Here is a 20,812-nt window from a genome sequence, read left to right on the forward strand (position 1 = left end):
ATAAAAGGACGGCACTGGAAAGGGCGACGACAGAAAGAGGACGTCCGAAAGGATTTTGCTTTTTTCTTTTGTCGGTCCGAATTGCTCCCGATGATATATTGGATTATTTCTACGAAAACATTTATATAGTTGATTCTGTACAGTTTCTAATAATAAATTTGTGGTTGAACGTTTCTTGCAAGAGTTTTCCAGACGGTTTTACATTTTTATAGGTCTCTAGGAACTATCGAATAATACAAGACAAACAATGACCGCTTGATTAGATCTTCTCAACTCGTGCGATATGATTCGTTTTTTGAAAATAAAAAGACGTTCACGATCGATTTCTTCGAAACTTTCTAACTTGATTCAATTTGTGACAGTTTCATCATAACGTTCTAACGGACGAAGCGACTGAAAATATAACGACAATTTTGGGAAAAATCTAAATGGTCGGGAACACCTCCAAACAATTTTTTTCTCCATAATCCTACACCTACACAGCATCCATTAACTTTACGGCTTGACGTGGAGATTGAAGAATCGAATTATATCGAATGATATAATTAGTGATAATAAAGCCCAACTGTAAAAGGCGAAGTTACGTCATTTGACACAATTTGCCACTCGATCAAGAGGAAAAATAGATTACTAGGACAAAAATTGCTCGGCAACAACCGTAACTGTTATGTAAAGCACTTTACACACGATCAGCGTTAAATTAATGCGCGCCAAGTTCCCAAACTTTTCGTGTCTTCCCTACCCTTCGTCATCCCGTCGAAATGTCAAAATCAGCTGATTGATGCATTCACAGTGGAAATTAATAGCGGCCAAGTTTCGTTAGTTTTTGTACCGGTCGAGGGAAAAATAACACAAAACAAAGCTAGCTACACTGCTGATGGGGAATGCAAAAAAGTCGATTGTCGATTGTTATTGTTCGGGTAAACGACAACCACTGGATGCTTTAAGCTCTTTATTAAAGCTAATTAGCGGTCGGTCCTTACTTATGTTTCCTCCATTCGAAAGGAGTGGATTTTTTTTTGCAGCTAACGATCGCAAAAAGCCGGGAATTGGATCCGTCGTACACTTTCGAATAATCATTTTATTCATGGTCGTTCACTACCTCCCGCTGTTGGAGATGGTGTTCGAACGTTTAGAAACGAAACGAATTCGTGTCACAATAATGGAGTAAGCGGTCGGGTTTCGATTAACATCGTTACCAAGCCGCCTTGATTCAAAACAGAAACTTGGTGCTTTAATAATTTCGCCAAGTTTTGTTGTTGGCGAGTTCTGGTACACACTTTATATGTAAATTGTCTTCCGACGCAAACTTTCAGTGCCTAATAGTTTTCCGGGAGTTGCAACAAGGAAAAAATCAATCGGTTTAGCTCTTGTATACTAAAAAGGTCGAAAAACTGAATTTGATAAAAAAGTTTCGTGCGTCAGAAGTAGAAAAATCAGCGGTAACACATTCATGTTCCTCCAGTGCAGTGCGGTGATCATTTACGCGTTCAACTCGTGTGGACTTATTTGTCTGACAGCGAAGGGACAACATCTCGTTTCTAATTGAATTGAAGTTTGCAAACTTTTCCTTTTGAAGGGAAACTGTGACATCTTCAATTGCATCTAGTGAGTCAGCTAGGAAGTTCCTCTTGCTGTTTTACACAATTACAGTGTATTTTAATGGTTAATTTTCTCTAAAGTAATTTGAAACACTGCTGTCTCTATATTAATAGATCTTTGACACTGAAACGGAGCAAAATTAGTGAAATTATTATTTTTCCCTTCAAGCGGCCGAAAATCGCGTCTTTGTGTATCTAGTACAGAAACGGTTAAAGTGGCTTTTTTGTATGACTCAATATTGAACCGGTACCACTGTGGTGGAACACGAGCCGCCCATGTGCTCGGATGACAGATGTCAAAATCAAAAATAGCAACATGGCCGTTCAACGTTAAAAAGTAAACTTTAGATTTTAGTAGACTTTATTATTGAACCTTCAAGTACTAGATAATAACCTCGACTTCGTTTCGGTCTTCAATCTCTGGACACACAAAAAGACTCACTTCTACTCTTATTGATATATGTACCTACTATCTACTATTTTTACTTGATAGTCTCCAAAGTTTTCAGGCATTATACACAAAATTTCTCTTTTGGAATATGCTGCTGAAAAAAACCCTGCAAAATAGGATATCTGATTTATTTTGAATTATATGTCGTTAAATTATGCGATAATTTTCTAACGCTATTAATAAATTAATTATTATCCTCCAACTACAGGGACTGTAATTATCGTAATTGTGTAAGTTGTCTGGCATGTTTTCTGTTTTGTCTCGTCGTCTGTTACGACTTTCGGGGTTTTCCACTTCTACTTAGAACCGTGCCTATTGTTATTTGCAATTTTTTTTCACTTGTCGCTACAACTGTTTTATTTTTCGAAGTACTCTTTATTGTATACGTAGGTATTTGGCAATTGTATTTAGGTGAACAAGTTCTACTGTTACCACCTTAAAATTAATGTTACAAAAAGGTGGATAAACTATAAAATGAAATGGAGTCAGTAAGTGATCAAAAAACTTTTTATGTGAAACATAGAATACGTTAATGAGACTTAAATTGATTTCGAAAAAATGTGTTTTCGTATTTGTTGTAAAAAGAACATTGAAATCTATCGGGTGTTCATTTAAATTTCTAGTCACAGTTGGCGTTGAAGAGTCCATTGTGAATGCAACATTCGTGTAAAAAGACAAACAACGCAAAAACTGAGGTAAGATTTAAACGGCTGATGTGTTCACAATCGACTCTTCAACGCCAACTTTGATGGGAAATTTAAATGAACACCCGATATGTTGCGAAAATTTAATCGCATAATAATATACTGATAACGACGCTTTAAGAAATGTGAAAATTTGAATTTGTTTAAAGTAAGTTAAATTTTTACTTTTCGATAATAATTTTTACGTTCCCAAGTTCCTTAAATTCCACCGTTGAAAGTAATTTCGGACACCACTTGCATAGGAATGGAATCTCCAGTTGGACCTTCTGGTGAAATTTTCGTATTAATTAACGCCGAACCAGCATAATCGTCGCGATAAGACGAAATTTCGATTCCGTCCCCCGTCCCACCACCCCCTTCGCCAATCGATATCTCCTTCACAGTAACACACAAAATTGCTTTCACCATCAACCCAACCGCCCTCGATCTCTAATTGCGTCATCGCGCGGAATTTCACCACGTCCTGATGGCAGCGTGCGGAGTATTGCGACCTTGATTCATCTTTCGCACCCCTCGATCATTTCCACCCCGGAGCGGTCACGAGGCGGCCACTTCCCTCGGCGACGGCCGAGCCGAAATCCGTCCCGTCGTGCACCTCTCGGTTTGTTTCATCATCGCCTGAAATGTTCTTGGAGTTGTCGCCCGTCGAAGAAGGCGACGCAGCTTTTGCGGCACGTCATTAACACCAGGCGGCGCTGACGTGAAGTTAAAAGCATGTGCGCGCTCAACGCGCCTATTGTTGCGGGGGTGTGTTGGTGCGAGATGGATATACTATTGACGTAATCCCGGAAGTTGGCGGAACGAGACGACGCGACCCGAAACGTTCCGTTTGTTATAATTCCCAGAGATGTTTCGGCGAGTTTCGTCAGTCGGATGGCGGAGGCGGCACGGTGTGGAGGTGTGGAGGGTTGGTGTTAAGGGGTGGTTTATGGTGAATCGTGCGAATTTTTTTTTTGGTTTTTGCCTAGTCCTGAACGTAGGATTTGTGTTTTTTTCCTGGATTTTTTTTAAAGGGGTTTTTGGCTTGACTCCTGCCTTTCAGTGAAAATTTTTGTAAGTAAGTTTTTTTCGTGGAATTCACCCGATCTCCAAAAATTTACAACAATCAATTCACCACTGAAGACTTACAGTTTGTGACAAATTCAATTAACACTTGTGAGGGATTTCTTAAAATATCGAGTAATGCGAGGGGACCGTTTTCGGTGCGGTTGGTTCATAACATTTTATTTTAGTGATTTTGTAAATATTTACATTTTTCCTTTTTATCAACATAGCTCGTAATTAAAATTTTCCGCGTCTCGTGACCTAACAAGAATTTTTTTGCTAATTCCACATTTCTTTTGTTTCAGATTTGCTTAACGGAAAATTCCGAGGGTAAGTTTAATCAAGTCACTTCATCACCAAACCAAAATCAATTAATCTTGGAGGAGATTTTTTTACGATACGGTTTCGTTTATTTATTAAATTTTTTGTCACTACGTTTTGTTGAATTATGTCAACAATATGTTGCACATAATTACGTCAGCTTGTTAAAAATTGAATCATCGTTTAAGAATGTTTGTGGAGTGTACTTCCTTTTTTAAAAATATTGTAATCACTACGATTTTGTGTCGTAATTCTTTTCTCATTTCGCTTGATTGCGGTCCATCGATTTGGTCCCAAATTATCGGCTAACGAAGTCAAATTAACACCCACTTTTCGTTAATCTTTTGATATTTCTTCAAAATGAACAAATTACTTCACCTCCTCGTTTATTAATGGACACTCCTCCAATAACGGACGCAACCAGCATACCTAATCGGCTGTTCTCGGAAACAATGGGACCATAAACAAAATCTTGCTGAAACACCGAAAACATTGTTTTATTAGTTGTAGGAATTTTTAAATTTGTTGTAAACCGAAATGTTAACGTTTTCTACGTTTGCGAAAAGAATTTTATTCGATATGGTGAGCGGTGTCGAATAGAGCATGAAAAAACTGTTTATTTATGACAAATATGTGCGATACCGCGCTTATTAGAAAGTACAATCAGTTGAGTAGTGTGTGAATTTGGTAAAAGTTTATGTTGTGGAAAATTACGGTGTTCCCAGGAAGACAATCTCTAGATGCCACTGTGAACGTGAAAATGGGGTACCCATGTGTAATTCGGTTGGGGAAAAATTAACGCCACTCCTTGCTAGATTTTGTCGCACCCAAGAGTAAAATTTTGATGCGGTTTAACCAAGAAATTTATTTTTTCATTACGTGTCTCGTATTTTCCCGATCGATTTGCATAATTGTAATTGTTAAATTACAAATGAACTAAATCGTTATGCAACATATTCCGATGCTTCTAGAAACATTATGCATGTTCGGTTTGACTCGGTGCGTTGCTCATCTATCGAGATTCTGCTACATACAGTTATTTTAAAAATTGCAGCATGCCGTGATCTATGCAAGTCACGTCTTGGCTTAATTGAAGTCCTGCTGATTGACGAATAACGACAGACGCCTACTCTGTGTTTTTTGTATTTCGATTCTGGGCTACATTTTACATTTGATTGTACGTAGGTGATGGTGTCGCCTCATTGTTGACAAAAAGTATGATCACGTCATACAGTTTCATTTCAGCAAGTTTAATCCAAATGTATCGGGTGGTCATTTATCTATCCGGTCAAAGTTGGCGTTGAAGAATCGATTGTGAACGGACTACTTGTGTAAAAACGTATGATTTAAACAGCTGATCCGTGATCCGTAATCTTTGGTGTGTTTACAACCGACTCTTCAACGCCAACTTTGACCGGAAATTTAAATGAACACCCGATACATAAATACTCGTAGCGGTACTAACAAATTTGTAACAGAAGAGTGACAACACAGAATTTTGAGAATTAATTGATGATTTTTAACTTCGTAAACTATATAGGCTTAGTTTTTGGGGAATTTTTTTTAGGTACTAATTAGTAAAATGTACTTACATAAAAGTAATTTATTGGTGATATTACGGCATACCCAATTTTATTACCTCGCATAAATTTAAGCCGTCCGGAAGAGCCCACACTATATTATTTATGTATTAAAATTAATACACACTTGTTTATTGACATTAACAATTCGAATCTAAAGTTATTTGACAGCGTTAAAGATGAACAAATTTAGTTGTCAAAATTTATACAAAAGTAGTTTGCCTGTAAATTTCATAAGAGTGTAGTACAATTTTTTATTGTATTCAAAATGGAGCAACTTTTCAAATTTTGCGTATTGTGTATTTGTAATGTGTCAGTCTGTGAGGGCGTAACACTTATTCGCTCAAAGTAATTCAGAAAACCAGGGGCAATATTCTAAATTGACATCTAAAGTGTGTGGAAATATCCGGCGGCCACTAATTAAATAACAGGAATATAATTTAATTTATTTTTTATCAAGTAATAATATATCATTAATATTCCCACGACAGTGAAAGTTATGATTTCGTTCTTATTAGGAAAAAAGTAGCAGCGTAGAAGTGATCTTAGTAGGTTAGGTTAACAACTGTTGACATATTTTTATTATGGGTGATCTGTCAATTTTAGAATTGGCTGGTTTTAAATGAATTCATTTAGTTCTTTGATACATTTACAGGTCCAGTTTATGGTTTTTATTAATAAAAAAGATCAGAACTATTTGCATTGAATGAAATGTTCAAATATTTGCTCATCCTTGCTTACATAATGTCAGCTTAACGCAAGAATTTAAATTAGAGTTACCAAAATAAAAATTACGCATCAAACTGATCAGGCAAAGAAAAGATATTTTGTTTTTGAAATATGCAGTGTCAAGTCGTTTAAACAATCAAAATTCGTGCTTTCATGTGAAAATGTTTTTTTTTTTCGCGTTTATAATTCGGTTAGCATTTTCACCCACGAGTCGCCTCTGATCGTTCCAGCGGATCCAAATGGTCATTGCCGTGTCGGTAAATCACCGTGGTGTGCACATTTCGAAACGAAAGTTCATTTTATGCAACGCGTTTGACCTTTTCGTACTGACATTTCGGGAATATTCTGCTTTTGGTCTAGAGCTAGACAGGGAGAAGAGCCCGAGGTCTCATCGTATCCGGTCTAGAAAGTGTATTGTACCTTTATGGGAACGTCGTGAAATCGTAATAATAACAAACAACAGTAATAAATGATATTGGTCGATTTGGATCGAATAAATCGTGGATCGTGAGCCGGTGTACGGTACGTAAATGGTGAGTACCTTTTCATGGTGTTGTCGATAACTGCAAGGAAACAATGGAAGAGGGGTAGAACCGCAGATGGCGATCTGTTCATTAAGATTAATGGTTCGAATTTGAGTTTTCTCGATGCGATCGAATTGAGTTGTAGGACAGCTCGATCCGATCGAAAAGAAATAGATGAGGCGTAAAAAAAATGTTAGATGGTAACAGAGATCGTTTGCGTTAGAAATTATACAGGTCGAACGATTTAATACACGTTTTCGGGCGCCAGTTGTACGAATAACAACGTCTAATTAACGTCCGAATGTGTAACACTGCGAAATTGGAAGATTTCATGGCAATTAATTTCGGAATTAATTTAATAATAGAGGTACATTCTTTACGGAAGTTGATACCTGATTTACAACATAATTTTACACGAGTTTCTTGAACGATGATTTGTTATTATGGAAATCTCGTGTGGTGTCGCCAGATGAGTTATGTAATTTTTTTTTACCGCAGAAATAGAAAAGAGAAAAAATTAACGAGCCGCCTGTGACCCCCAAACGATTGATCATGCACGGTCATAAACGCACAGCCTATGGCGGCCCACGTCTAATTTCGAGTATCGATAATAAGTTACGAAAATAGACGGTGATCTGGTACTCTTTTCGGTTTTCAATAGAAGAATGTCTGCGTTAAGTTGGGGCTATCTTGGTCGGCCATCTAGTAAATGGTGACGTTACAAAGCGCAGCGAACTGATCTGCAGATGGCGCACAAAAAGGTCGTAGTAAGACGGAATCACCCGGTACCTCTGAAAAGAGCAATTAAGTTAAGATATAATTCTGTTATTTGTTTGGAAAAAATATCGGGTATTTATTTATCCTCAAAGTAGGCGCTGAAGAGTCGATTGTGAACGCACCACGGATTACAGATCACGGATCAGCTGTTTAAATCTAACCTCACTTTTTGCATTGCATTCTTTTTGTTGTTACTCTGCAGGGTAAATTTAAATGAACAACCGATATATTAAAAGCTAATTTATTACCGTGTAATTAAACCGATGCTGTTTTTTTTTTGTACAGTTTTTTTTGGTAACTGGGTGCGGACAAAACAACGTTTTGCAATAATGCATGAAAATCAAACAGTAGTTTGTGTCATATTTTGAGTTATAAATTTTGGAGAGTCGGTTGCAGCAAACAGGGTCAGATGCTTAATTTATGGTCGCTTCAATTGAATTCTTTAATTAACGTCATCGAGACCTCTGTTTAGCGTTTATTGAAACGTAACGGTTCTGTGTGCTATAAATTAATTAGGGGGTGTGTTTTGAGAGGGTCGGAGGGAACCGTGAAGGACACACACGGGTGTTTTCCCATTATCCACATGTTTCGTTTTTATATAACGATTTATTTACGTATAAGATGGACATCTGTCAATTATTCACGAGTGCCATCGCTTGTATGTTGTCGGAGTCGTCGTTGTCTGAACCGACCATTAAAAATTATCGGGGCGATCGTGAGGCGGTGGCGAGAGGAAGGCGGTGGTGGCGACACGTGCAACTTGTTGAATATGTCGATGGAGGCGGCATAGAAACAGCGATACAGCGCTATTCAGGGAATTCATGATTTCACGTAGGAAAAGCGTCTCGGGCACAGTGTGCTTGCGATTTCTCTTTTGATTTAAATTATGAGAAAAATATGCAGTTTTCACGTCAAAAATGTAAACTGTAACGTGTTTCCATTTTTTTAAACGATTCGAAACTAGAAGTTTTTCATATACGCATCGAAGTTATACAGTATGATTAACAAAAAAAAAAAACAAGATAAAGGGCGCCTATGGAAAATAAAACTTCTGAAAACGTGCGGCGTTTCAATCATGTTAAAAATAAGGGTTGTGCTGAAACTCCAATAAAGTTATGTGTGGTAAACCTAGTCACCATATTCCCTTTGTTTCAATTTCTAAAATAAGATTTTGTCATGAATATTTTGTGTTCTCGAATGAAAACCATTTAAAAAAAATAAAATTCAGGTAAATGTCAACATTGATACCCGACAGTTTATTAACTAATAATTACGCCGTACGTTTTCAGAAAATTTGTCTCCTAGAGCTCTCTGCCTCTTTTTTGTTGCTCATATTGTATTTTTCCAATTGAATGTTCCATCTATGGATTTGGATAGATCTTTGTAAATCCGATTAAACTAAAATGAGTTTATCTTCAAGCGATCGAAAATCGTTCCTTTATGTATCTGTATAGAAACGGTTGAAGAGGCTTTTTTTTGTAACCGGACTTGAAACACTTCAAATCCTAGGAGTTAAAAGTCCACAGGCGGCTCGACCGAGTCAAATGTAAGGCCATTTGGAGCATTTCTCACGATTATTTGTCAATTACAATAATTATCAATTACACGAAATATTTAATAATAAAATTATCCCTACCTACTAAAATAAGTCTCTAAAAAAGCCAAATAACGAAATTATTACCCAATATTTAATCGGTGCCACTGTGGTATAACACGAGTCGCCCGTGTGCTCGGATGACAGATATCAAAATCAAAAATCGCAAGATGGCCGTTCAACGTTAAAAAGTAAAATTTACACTTTAGTAATACATATTATTGAACCTTCAAGTACTAATAATGTTGCAACAAAAGAACTTAGAAATTACTGGTGTCTTAAATTTGAAAATTGTCATTTTACTGTAACTGCAGCAAAAGACAATAAATGAGATCTTGTTCGATTTTTTTTTTGTGTTCCGCTTGAAGATAAGTAGTGTATATCATTCAGAGTAGAAGGTCTTTTTATGCTTCGCCCAGTCGCCGACTCGACTTCGTCCCGGTCTTCAATTTCTGGGCTTAGCACAAAAAGACGCACTTCTACTGTATTATTGGTGATGAACCGATGAATTTTGTGTTAGGATTGAATGTGACGATTCGTGACAGAAGAAGGAGATTCTAAGTGACGGATTGTATCAAGGATCACTGAAGAAAGTTATAAAGGACGAGTTTAAACAATAATTAGCACAATAGCATGAAGTATCCTTCGTACGGCTTCCCAATTGTTATTTAGGGCGATTAAAATTAGAAAAATTGTTGGTGCTAATTCAGTAATTAAGCAAAGTAAGAACGGAATAATGTGAACATCTAAAGACCTAATGGATCTTCTTACTGTCCAGTTTAAAGGTCTTGACCTTTGGGAAGTTTTGACACAAAGTATGCCAAAATACAAACAACTTCAAGCAGCACGAAAACTAAAGGTTGACGTTAATGTGGAAGAAACACATTGAATATTGTAACATAATCATGCTGCAATTCGCGATTTATAAATTCATAGTTTGAATAAGAAAATGCTGATTTTTTGGAATGGTTTGGCTTTCAAGGAAGTTTTGTATTAACGTACAATAATATCGAATCGTTGAAGACCTATTTCGTACCACTGAAATACAATAGAATTTATTGGACTTCCTTTACAATAATTCGCTGTCAAGTACAGATTCTGAAGTAATCAATATGGACAACCTTCACTTGTTGCAAAGTATTGGCGTTTTTGGAAAAGAATTTAAATAATTGTCGTAAATTGGATAATAGATACATATTTTGGGATGCACATTTTATTTAGACTGTAACTGGTTAGTGATTAATCTTATTAGGTAATTGAAATGATTAGTGTCTGATAATATCGGGTGTTCATTTAAATTTATCCTCAACGTAGGCGTTGAAGTGTTGATTGTGAACCCACCACGGATTAAAGATCATGGATCAACTATTTAAATCAAACCTCATTTTTTGCATTGTTTGTGTTTTACTGTTTTTACTCTGCAGACGGGCGAGTGGTGCGTTCACAATCGACTCTTCAACGCCAGCTTTGATGATAAATTTAAATGAACACCCCGATAGTACCTACTATTCCGGACACGGAATCTTGGCCAACATTTTTTAAACATTCCAAAAAAAAAATGACGTAAACCAATCATTAGTGTCATTAATAAATCACAAGTATTAAAAATCACTTTGAAGTTTTTCTTGTGACATCAAAAAAGCGGGGAAATGACATTATCCAGTCAAAAGTTGGGTTATATTCAATAAAGACCAGTTTACACATATTTGCAGTTAAATGTCAGTTGTGGCCAAGATTCGGTGTCCGGAATAGTACTATTGGGAGCACGGAATTTCGGGCAGACTTGAAATTTGACTGATACAAAATGTGAAATAGGCTTTAGGTGCTAGACGTATTAATAACCTCATTTTAATATCTACTATTACCTCCTATCATTTTGCAAATTGCATTCGTCAATTCTGAAAAGCTGCAAGTGCTTATGTGATTTTCTGAAAACTTAACCGTCTTTTTTATTAAACCTTGGAAATCAATAACTAAAACGTAAAATAATTGTGCATAATGTGACAGTTTATTTTGAAGTTTCTTCAAAATTAATTACATATTATGACATTGATGACAATAAAGCTTAGACTACATTGGGTTTTTTTAAATGACATGTAAATTGCTGCTCGAAATTCCATGCTCGCAATAGTACTATGGCGGACAAAAAATTTCGTCCACAACTGTCACTCCACTCACGTATGCCCTAAAGCAGTCTTTAGGAACGAATAACCTTACTTCACATGTTGACATATTGTATTAATGTTCTTATGGGTGACAGTAATAAATTTCAAACTTTAATTAGCAAACGTCAATCATAATGACAATAAAGGTTAAGCTACACCCAATTTTTGTGAAATGACAGGAAACGGGTGGACGAAATTTTTTGGCCGTAATAGTACTATCGCGGCCAAAATACTTTGGTCGTCACTTTTTGACACTTCAAATGTAAATCAAGTATTAATGTCAATATACATGACAATTTCAAATTATTCTTGTCAAAAATATGGCACCTTCAGTTTTTGATAAATATAGAATCGTCTTACTTGCTTCTGAAGTTTGTCTAAACCGCGACCATGTTGATCCCTGCCTCCGCAGCTGGGATTTACCCCACCCGTATGACACTGATAGATTAAAATAATTTTGACAATAGTAAAAAATAAGGTTAAACATCCTAAGGTTTGCTTTACAATTAAATATCATTTATGTCACATTGACGACCAAAGTATTTTGGCCGCGATAGTATACTGTTGTGCAGAAAAATCACATACACTTCAAAAATCAAGCAATCAAGTTTTCGAGTATTTTGTGCTTTGTAAATGTGGATTTTGACATTATATTTATAAACTGCCAGCAAGATTGTCACTATTTTATTTGTTATTAAGAAAATGAAACAGCTGTTTGACGCTGACAAATAAAAGGTAAAAACCAATCCAGACCGACTTAACACAACGAAAACTAGGTTTGCGGGATTTTTCTGCACAGCAGTGTACTAAACTTGTACTATCGTGAAAGGAGTTGGAAGAAGTAGGAATTTATAACTCGACCAAAATCATGTTTGCTTTTTTTTTTGTTTGAGCATTTTAACAAGATGTCCGAGTTTACTGAAAGTTTGGAATGTAATAATTCAAACATTATTTTGTTATACCTAGTATGCAGAAAATTGTCCTTATTGGTCCTTCATAACTGAAATCGAATCGCGATACATTCGTTATAAACTGATTGATCCGAGACCAAGAACATTTTTTTTTTAAATCTTCTCAACCAATGAAATGTTACCAGATGGCAACATTTGTTTATAAATCATAATGTTCATTTGATAAGCTTTATGAATAAATAAATATTCCTAAGGTAGAAAAAGCTTCGTAAATCACTCGTTAACAATAGCGATGTTTTGCTTGTGCATACCTTCATGTTGTCTCTATCTAACAAGGGAATACATTTTTTGCAAGTTTAACGGTAAAGCGAACAACATATACGAGAAATGACTCACTCCTTATGTTGTAAAATTTTTTGTTACTTTCATCATCCGAATCCAGCGAATCACACTGTACACGAGATCGGACGGATGTTCCGCTCTGGCGCCCCAGTCGACCTTGATGATGGCGAACGCTTAACGCAAAAATGGTTCGATAATTTCGTAGTTGGGCTGTGCGGCTGTGGTGCGTTTTTAAAAATACCCCAACGTTATTTATAGGACATGCTCATTACCCTGTGTTATTTATAATTAATCAACGTTTGCGAGCGATATGCGATACGGATTTTTATGGCCTTAACCATATGTAATGTTCTCTTTTTTTCGGGTCTGAACGGAAAGAAAAAACAAACGAACGTGTCATTGTAACGTAACAAAAACACTCTCTGTCAAAAGAAAAAAGAGTGATTAGGTAACTGACAACTACCGGGTCCGGTCCTGTAATCGCATTCGTTCTACAAAAAAAAAAAAATAACAAGGAAGAAGGTGTAGTGAACAACTGAGTGAGCAGAAAATTTGGCAATGTTTGAATCCGGTTCTGTATTAAGAGATAACCTCAAGGAAGAATGTAGGTGTGGGATGGGTTTGTGAAGTTTTTGAAAAAGTTTTAAGTACTGTCGGTGAATGATTCATACTTTAGGCGTTCAAGCAGAATTGTTTCAGAAACGCCAAGAAGGGGAGTAGAAATACGCCATCATTGCAAAAGTTTAAAGTCAACACCCTCTCAAAGAATTTTTTTTTGGGTTAGTCGATTGCAGATAAGTTTTTCCATAGTATTTGACTTAGATAATTCTTTCCTGTTCACTTGCGTGTCTTAACCGGATTATTAGATTTTTTGCGAATTCACGGCAAGATGTAAAAAGTTGTCTGTCGCAACGTTCAACAACAATCAAAGTTTCAGAAATTACATTTTTTTGTGGCGAAATTGATCATCTAAGGTTTTACGGCAAACTACAACAATTTGTAATTTTAACAAGGAAATACATAAATTGTGGTTTTTGTGAATATGTTGGTGCATTTTTGAATTTTAATTGAAATTAAAATAGAACTAGCGTGTTCGTCGAGTTTGTAATCAATCACGTGTTCTGTAGACGGCATAAAATTTGCTTTAAGGCTTTTAAAATATCCCAATTTATTGTTAACGTAAATCGTTTGAACCATCGATGCTACATCCGTCTTGGCGACTATACGTCGTGGCGTATCCGTCGTTACATTTACACTCTGAATTTTACCAATTTTGCTGAAATTGTCAATTAAGTTTCTTCGCAATTTAATAATTGGCTTCCCTGAGTTAATTTAGACGGCGAGTTTTGAGCGCAAACGCAACGTATTTTAGCGAATTGAAGTAAAAAAATCTGCAGATTCATTTTAGACGATAAACGTGTCTTAATAATGTTAAATTTTGATTTATTAAAAAAAAAAACGCGTTTCGACCGTGAAAGGTGCAAATTATGTTTAGCGTTTTGCAGTAGGTACTAGGTATACAAATGTATGTGTTTAAGTTTTGATTATTTGAATATTTGTGTTTTTTTAATGTTTAATGTTAACGACGTGGCGTTACCTTAAATATGAGTATAGAGAACAGATACTAATTGGGTGTAACCAACCCTTGGCGATTTAAATTTGGGATAATCATTTATGATGCGGGTTATTCCCAATTGAATTTACAAAGCATTATTCGATTTAGCAAGGGTACATTAGCAAGTGATGAATGATAACGAATTTGCAAAAAGTCATAAACAAACAAATGTAAATCAACTGTGCTTTAAATGGATTTTTTTATCCCCAGATAGGACTTAAATTATGTCGTTTAACTTACGTGAACAAAAATTGATAAGATTGCTTTTTTGGTATTGCCATGTTTTTGTATAATATTTCTCTTTTTAGAAACAATTATTATTGGTCGTTAGTGTTAAATAAGTGAGAAACGGATGCGTTTATATTTTGTGTTATTCAATTAGACACTTTTAAATGCGTATTTTAAAATTTATATACGGAACTAATGTCATTTGCCTGTAGAGAATAAAATAGGCTAGAAAGTAATTTTTTTTTTGTGCAACCGTACGCGAAACGAGCACTTCACGTACCTAAAACAGGCCGCGAAATCCAATTTCGCAGCCTTTGCTTTTAACGAGGGCCGTTAAAGTAAACGTCATTTTAATATTTCCATGTAATAGGTATTTCCATTTCCATGTAAGACTGGCGCCGCGTTTAGATTTTTCTGGTATGAAATTAGAAACCCCAGAATTTGTAATACATACGTACTTTTTAACTCTGGAGGAGTACCTACACGAAACTGAAACATCACTATCACTACAATTCTCTTCCGACATTTTTACGATTACGTACTTACAAAATGAATTGTTTTATTTATGTCATTTCTATAGCGACATGTAAGCCGAATTTATATGTATTTATTGACAGTGAAGTAAATTTTACTTAATCATTTTAAAATAATTAAAAATTTTCGGTTGCACAAAAAATGTGGGTATACCTTGGCCTCCAAGTCCTTTAACATCCTGGAGATGTCCTGCCTCGCCCGCAAGCGGCCTCGGCGAAAATTTTTTTTTTTGGGTACGTTAAAGAATGATTTAATATATGTACTACAAATAACTATTATACAGGGTGTCCCAGAACTCGCGGATCAAACTTAAAGTGCGTTTTCCTTGATGGTAATGAAGGTAAAAAACGTTTAGAAAAATATTCAGCTTTTTCGTTATGAATTAATCAAATTGACTAATAGAGCTCGATCTAAGTTTCCCTTTACGAGAAAATTGAGTACCTTCCCTCAATTGCCAAGCAACGTGTAATTCGTATGAATAATAAAATTATTTTCAATATGTATTTATCTAGTCGACTTGTCGGAACAGACGTCAAAAGTGACAGCTACTTTTGAAACAACCAAAAATGGGATAATTTCGCCAAAGCCAGGTGAAAAAATGTATAGAATCTTCACCAGGGAACGCAAGAAGTTTCTTCTTTCGGCAATGAATGAAATGTGGTTTGTTATGACTGAAAATTTCCAGAAAAATTTGAACCTTAAGGGGTATGGGAAATTGACGGGAGGGATATGATGAATTGAACCTTAGTAAAAAGTGAAATATGGAGGGCCTGTGAAGTGAATCGGAATCACAAGAAATTTGTCCTGACTCCTGTACATACATTCTGCATCTGCAACGTATTAGCGCGGTTGCACGAGCGGGACGCGTCATCGTCGAAATGAAAGAAAAGACTTTTAGGAACATGCTTGACATTGCAAAAAGCTGGAGTTACACGTACAGTCGTTGACCAAAATAAAATAGGACAAAGTGTTACCTTAGACAGTTTCACAATTCATAAATTTGTGTAGTGTAACTGAGGCGTCTGTGTCTCAGATTACAACTTGATTTGACTTGACGATTGATTTACAAAAAGTTAGGTTGTGTTTTTTCACTTGTCATCTCGTCACTGTCACTTTGTTCAATTGAATGATTCTGAGTTTTTGAAATATTGTGGAATGATGACACTTAAATGAATTGTTTTTTTATTTTTGACACTTTTGTTTCCTAAGAGATGGATTTCGCAAAAATATTGAATTACACAATCGAAATTTACTTTGTCTGATTTTATTTTGGTCAACGACTGTACGTTTTGAACAACAGATCAAGCACAGTGGCAGTTCTGAAAGACAGAAGACAAAACTGGATTGAACTAACGTATTTATTTTAGCATCATTATTAGTAAAAATTTAAGATCAAATTTTATAACTTAAACGATGTAGAATCCAACAAATGAAATAAGAAACATGCAAAATAAAAAGAATATTTATAACAAGTGTTTAAAATGACCACCTTTCATCTGAAGGAATAGGCGAGCTCGTTTTATTAAATTTTTCCTTGCCAGTCTAAGCATATTAGGAATAACAGTAGCCAGTGCTTCGTGGATTCGGTCATTCAGTTCTTCTAAAGTATTGATAGGTTCGCGGTAAATCTAGTTCTTCAAATATGCTTCTACGTCGTCATCAAAGGACTGAAAAACAGCATCTTCAGTCCCTGGCGTTCTATTCTCGCGGTAACCACCAATTTCTTGTCATGTAGGCACCAAGGACTCAGTACGATTCACCAACCGTATACTATCCATTTACTAAACTCCCGCACTGTCAAAGTGTTTGCAAGTTGCCGCACTACCGTTCTGAGACTACCGACCAAAGGTGGGTAAGTTATTGTGATCGGTCCAAAATTTCGAATTGCTAATTTCATCAGATCTTTACGTTTTGAGGTCTTCTGAACACGTTTATGAAGTTTTTAGAATGATGTCTGTCTGTGCGTCTGTCTGTCCTACTTTTCGTTCTCCCACGATTACTCAAAAACGCTTTGACCGATTGCTTTCAAATTTGACCAACACAAACTTACCCGTGGTCTCTCGAGTTGAGACCACGGGGGGTGGAAGAGGGTGGGGGTAGGTCGAAAAAATAATAAGGGAACATGAAAATTTGACTTTACCGTTTGAAAGGGCATGTGTTTTTATGTTGGAAATGATATTTACTATTTGCGAGGATTAGAAGACGACTTATGTGGGTTAACACGGACAAGGTAAGTATCTCGGGTCAATTCAGATTGGTTTAAATTGATGTCGGGTAAGTTACTAGGCCGGGTCTTCGACTCGGCTCCATCCTAATTTTTTTTACTTAAACGTTGGCGCAAAAAATTGAAATTTGAAATTTGGAGTTAAGTTTAATAAATTCGCTTTCTTTCATTCAAAGTATTACTTACACGAAATGGTTGAACAGGAAGAAGATATGAAACGTAAAAGAATACTGTTAACGGCCAGAGCGAAGCACGGTATTGTTAATTATTGTTTGGAAAGAAGAGAATTAACTCCATTAACATAACCAAACTTTTCTTGTTGACGTTCTTATAACTAGATTTTGTGTACAGGCCACTGAAAATATATGTCACCATAGGTACACTTGCTTTCAAAACTTTCGCGTACACATTCAAAATCAAGTAACAACGATTTTGCAAAATTTAAGCAGTGTGAACGGGTAATTTTGAGATTAGGTTAAAGGTGACATTAACAGCAATTAAAAAAATTATTATTGATCTTCTACTCACGGTTCCTTCTTGTTTTCCACCTCTTCTTTACTTATTACCTATAGAACAGTGCTTTTATTTAGCCTATTTAACCCTTATGGACCACTCTTCTTCTAATTTGGAAAGCATCAAAACTTTGTCTTGCTCTGTCAGTCGAATCATTTTGACTTTTTAAAAGTTTAAATGTCAGAGTTGATTAATTACAGCCCTGATTTAAAACAGCGAAAAATAGGTGTACGCGAAAGTTTTGAAAGCAAGTGTACACTCCAAAAAAAGAAGTCCAAAATTTGACACTGACAGTACGGGAGTTTAATAAACGGATAGTAGTTTGGATGTGGCAAACGTTGTTGAAAACATATTGCATATTCTCTTGCATCCTCACGTGCATTGCGCCCGCACTCTCCATAAGGTATGAGCATTTCGGGATACTCTGCAGCTGTACCTATACATGATTTCAATACGAAGTTTGACAATTTTGAATCAAATTATAACTTGACGACAAAATCTTCACAGTTGCTCAAATACTTACTGGAAATTCCGTATCATTCTTACTAGAATTATGTTGCTAGGCAATTCAAACTGTTGGTTAAATTTACCTGAAATTCAAATTAACAGCGTCCTTCTGATTGGTCAACTTTAAGTATTCATTCAAAAAATTGATTATACCCTGTACTTTTTTTTAAACGCTATTGCTTTCAGTTATCACCAAGGAAAATGCACTCTAAATTTGATCCGCGAGTTCTGGGACAGCTGTATATTGACAATTATAATTTGGTTATTATAACTTTTGTTTTTTTTTTTTTACAAAATTTTAAGACATATTGCATGATGACATGATAGAGTTTAGACTTTAGAGCAAAAAAACTCGTACAGTACAATTAGTGAATATAATTATGGTTAAAACGCAAACGTTAAATTACCGTTCACGCATATATCACAACGCCGCCGCCGTGAGATACACCAATTGTGCCAATAATTTAATGCAGATATTTAAATTTATGAATCTACCCAACGGTTATATTTTGACAGTTAATGCGATATCTATGTGATCTGCTTTTTAGTCGATTTCGACCTCGTTTAAGCTTTTTTCTGTCTCGACCACAGATGAAGTCTTTCATGGCGTCAAACACAACACAAACAAAATTCTAAATACGTGCTAACTAACCACGCTAACGATTGAGGTTATATTATGAGATGTCATTTTTAAGTCACTGAGGAGCATGCGCAGTTTTGGTACCGTCTTGAATTAGTACATAAATTAAGGCAAAACCTTGGAACTTGCAAGGTTCTGAGTTACATAGTAATTGCAAGAGTGCGTTAAATACAAGTTTCGGAGGTTGTGAACAACTTTACGTTATCAGATTTGACAAATCTTTACGGTTAACAATTGTAATTACTAATTATAAGGTTTTGAATGTAGCCATACGATGAATTTAAGAGGATTTTATTTAACGACGATTTACATAAAGCAAGACCAATTTCTCTTTTTATCGGAGTAAAAAAACCTTCTATACGAAGAATATTGGAAATACGATACATTTAATACTTCATAATGATTGTAAGTCATTAAGGTAAGGTCGCTTGCAGCGCTGAGCTGGACCACAAGCACCAATAGCCACGAAAGTGCTATTGAGCCCAAAGAAGATATGTCTCCAGGATTTCCTGTTCATATTCCACCCTATACCACCAGAGAGGCTCTACTAATTAACCACATTCTGTCGTTTAGACAGCTGTGATCCTGTTCTATAGTGAAATGTTTTTTATCAGTAAAAAGTATCCTCAACTATGTGATACAATAGATACCGACTCCTTTCAAGTCGTACACATTATTATACTACGTAACAAAGAAAGGTAAACACCCAGTACTTATAGTTTTATTTCAATAAATTTTTGCGGGAAAATGTGTTTTGGGTCAGATAAGAAATGATTAAATTTACAGCCCTATCTATTCAGTATTCTGCCTTTTGTCCTGCTGGTTCGGTTATTGCAAGTGTAAGGAAATTTTGTCTGCATTGAAAACTTTTATTTTTGAATTTTAGAAAACTTATTGAAAAGTGTTTTTGTAAGGCGAGAAATGCGCGAGTACGTAGACTTGGTCACATTTCTCAGCTTAGCGACTTTGAAAGAGGACGGATTGTAGGCTTATGAGAAGTAGGTTTGTCAGTTAGAGAAATTGTCAGAAGAACTGGCAGATCTGCACGCATCATTTTAAGATGTTACCAGGCATGGACTCAAGAAGGCCGTGAACACAGGACTCGGGGCACCGGACGTCGTAGGATGACAACAGAGCTTGATTCTCTGATCTTGATCAATAAAAGGGTGTTTATCTTTCTTTGTCACTAGTATATTTTTACATACATATCATAAAGCCTTTGTTGATGTTTATGTGACTACAGTTTTAGGTCTTTTTTCTCCGTTTTTCAAGTAGGTACATCAGTGATCCGCGTCGCGAGAGCAATTTTTCGCAATAATAGCTATTTTTTTTCCTTGGTGTCCGGATGATGTCACGGTTTTTCAAAATCCTTAATACTGCATTTTCTTCAATGCAATCAATCCACAATCATTTGATCGAGATATGTACTTGTTTTAGCAAACTATTGGAAGTTACTACGTTATTTTGTCGCTCGTTTAAATGAGCATTTCTCGTAGATCTTAATCCAGTTAGAAAAGGGAAAATCATGATGGGCTTTTTTTTTCTTAAAACCAAGTGTTGCTTTGCTAAATCAACGCACAGTGATTCCGGAATTGGACACAAAAAGTGCCTTCAAAAGTGTTTGAAAATTATAGTTTACAGCGTCTAAAATGAGACAATTTTGCACAATGACAACGCTTTATCTCCTAGTACTCGTACATACACAATAGGAGGTATTTTTGCCATTTTCTTTTGTCAGATGAAAGAGCAAGATGTGAGGTCTACTAGTTTCAAGTGCTGATCAAGTCGTTGAAACCACAACGCAAAAA

General features: G+C 35.8%; 1 long non-coding RNA gene across 3 annotated transcripts in view; it reads left to right on the forward strand.

The window, feature by feature from the left end:
- Positions 1-3,133: 3,133 nt before the first annotated feature.
- LOC138127704 (uncharacterized) overlaps positions 3,134-20,812 on the forward strand; it is a 34,335-nt gene continuing 16,656 nt past the window's right edge. For all 3 annotated transcript variants that reach the window (XR_011158349.1, XR_011158350.1, XR_011158348.1), the window contains exons 1-2: positions 3,134-3,809; positions 4,106-4,130. This is a non-coding gene — a long non-coding RNA (uncharacterized lncRNA). The remainder of the gene's footprint in view (positions 3,810-4,105; positions 4,131-20,812) is intronic.

The sequence above is a fragment of the Tenebrio molitor genome, chromosome 4 (assembly GCF_963966145.1).
Source record: "Tenebrio molitor chromosome 4, icTenMoli1.1, whole genome shotgun sequence".
Lineage (NCBI taxonomy): Eukaryota > Metazoa > Arthropoda > Insecta > Coleoptera > Tenebrionidae > Tenebrio > Tenebrio molitor.